The sequence below is a fragment of the Octodon degus genome, unplaced genomic scaffold (assembly GCF_000260255.1).
Source record: "Octodon degus isolate 3935 unplaced genomic scaffold, OctDeg1.0 scaffold00202, whole genome shotgun sequence".
Taxonomy (NCBI): Eukaryota; Metazoa; Chordata; class Mammalia; order Rodentia; family Octodontidae; genus Octodon; species Octodon degus.
This window is the reverse complement of record NW_004524778.1, coordinates 2,815,101-2,816,923: the sequence shown is the minus strand read 5'-3', so window position 1 is coordinate 2,816,923 and position 1,823 is coordinate 2,815,101. Positions and strand designations below refer to the sequence as shown.

General features: G+C 34.4%; 1 non-coding gene across 1 annotated transcript; it reads right to left on the bottom strand.

Moving 5' to 3' along the window:
• Positions 1 to 1,014: 1,014 nt before the first annotated feature.
• LOC111813586 lies at positions 1,015 to 1,178 on the bottom strand. The gene has a single exon (XR_002818800.1). It is a non-coding gene; the product is annotated as a U1 spliceosomal RNA (small nuclear RNA).
• Between the last annotated feature and the right edge of the window lie 645 nt (positions 1,179 to 1,823).

Here is a 1,823-nt window from a genome sequence, read left to right as displayed (position 1 = left end):
TATCTAGGAATCTACCCACTTCTTCTATGTTTTCTCTTGTGTTAAAGTTTTTAAAGTAGCCATTTGTGATATGGATTTTGCTAGAACAATTGTGATTTCACCCTTTTCAATCCTTATTGCATGAATTCCAGTCTTCTTTCTTTCTTTTAAATAACATTAAGAGTTTTTCAATTTCATTTAAACTTTCAAGGGAACAATTCCTTGATTTTTTAAATGTATTTTGTAGAGGGTCTCACTCAACAGCTTGGACTCATATTGATCCTCTTGTTTTCAGCTCCCAGTGCTGGGATTACAGTTGTGTGCCACTATGTCTGGACTCAGTCACTGGCTCAATGTACCCAAGGCCTGGGCCAGTGCAGCCTGAGATACTGAGGTATCAAACTCTGCTTCCCATGCTTGCCAAAGAAGACACTTAGTGCACTGAGCTATCTCACCAACTCTGAGTCATTTATTATTTTTGTATTGTTTTCCTAGTCTCAATTGATGTCTTGCCTTATCTTTATAATTCCCTCCCTTTTGTGAACTTTGCATTTGATTTGTTCTTTCTTGATAAACTTGAAGTTCAACATTAGGCAATTTATTTGAGCTCACTGTTTTCCTGGTGTGAGAGTTCATTGTTACTAATTTTCCTATTAGGATCTTTCATTGCATTCCATAAGTTCTAATTTGTTTCATCAACATTACTGTTTAATTGTAGACATTTGAATTTCCTCTTTAATTTGATCTCTTGCCTATTGTTTATGTGGGGTTTTATTTGATTTCCATGTGTTTAAGGAGGTTTTTTGGTTTGTTTTGCCATTGATTTCCAATTTCATTTCAGTATGGTCTAATAATATGCAGGGGACAATTTCGATTACTTTTCATTTACTTAAGCATGTCTATGAGATATTATGTGATCTATTTTTGGAGTATTCAATGTTGTGCTGAAAAAATATGTGTTCTGATGTTGTGTGTTGGAACACTAGATATCTACTAGTCCATTTGTTTTCAGATTTCGCTTTATATGTTTCCTCCCAGGGGAAAGCATAAACGTAGTCCCCAACTACCACAAATTATCCAATTACGTTTCCCACATTTGGGGAAATTGCAAGGGTCAGCACATCCAGGGTACAGCGGGTAAGCCTCTCCCTGGGAGAATCTCCTTCTTGGTCATGGTGTCTTCCCTGCCAGGTAGGTATTAGTCTACATATCTGTTACAGTGTGGTATTAAGTTCCTGAATTACAATTGTATTAGTGCTTATTTGATTTTTCAAGTCTGTTAATATTTGTTTGATATAAGTGTGTGTCTCTGTATTTGGTGCATATGCATTTGAGTTTGAACTTGTCTTATACTTTCACCTTAACCATTATGTAGTGTTCTTCTTCACATTTTTTGATTAGTCTTGGCTTGAAGTTAACCTTGTCTCTTAATAGAATAGCTACCCCTTCTTTTTGCTGTGTTCTTGAGACATGGAGTACTGCTTTCTTCTCTTTGTCTTTCATTCATTCTATAAATTTCTCTCCTAGTTAAATGTGTTTCTTCAATCAAGCATATTTTTGGATCTTGTTTCAAGATCCATTGTGCCATTCCATTTCTTTTGATTAATGAATTGAAAATACTTACATTGGTATTATAACTGATATGCATCATTTTGTCTTTGTCATATGATGTTCCTGTTGATGATTCTTTATATTTGTCCTCTGTTTAATTGCTTCTCCTTTCTGGTAATTTCTTTCTATTAATACTCTTAGAATTGTGGGCTTTTTTTCTTTCTAGATTATCTTCCAGAACTCTTTATAGGACTGTTTATTGATCATGAATTTCTTCAATTTTTGTTTCACAT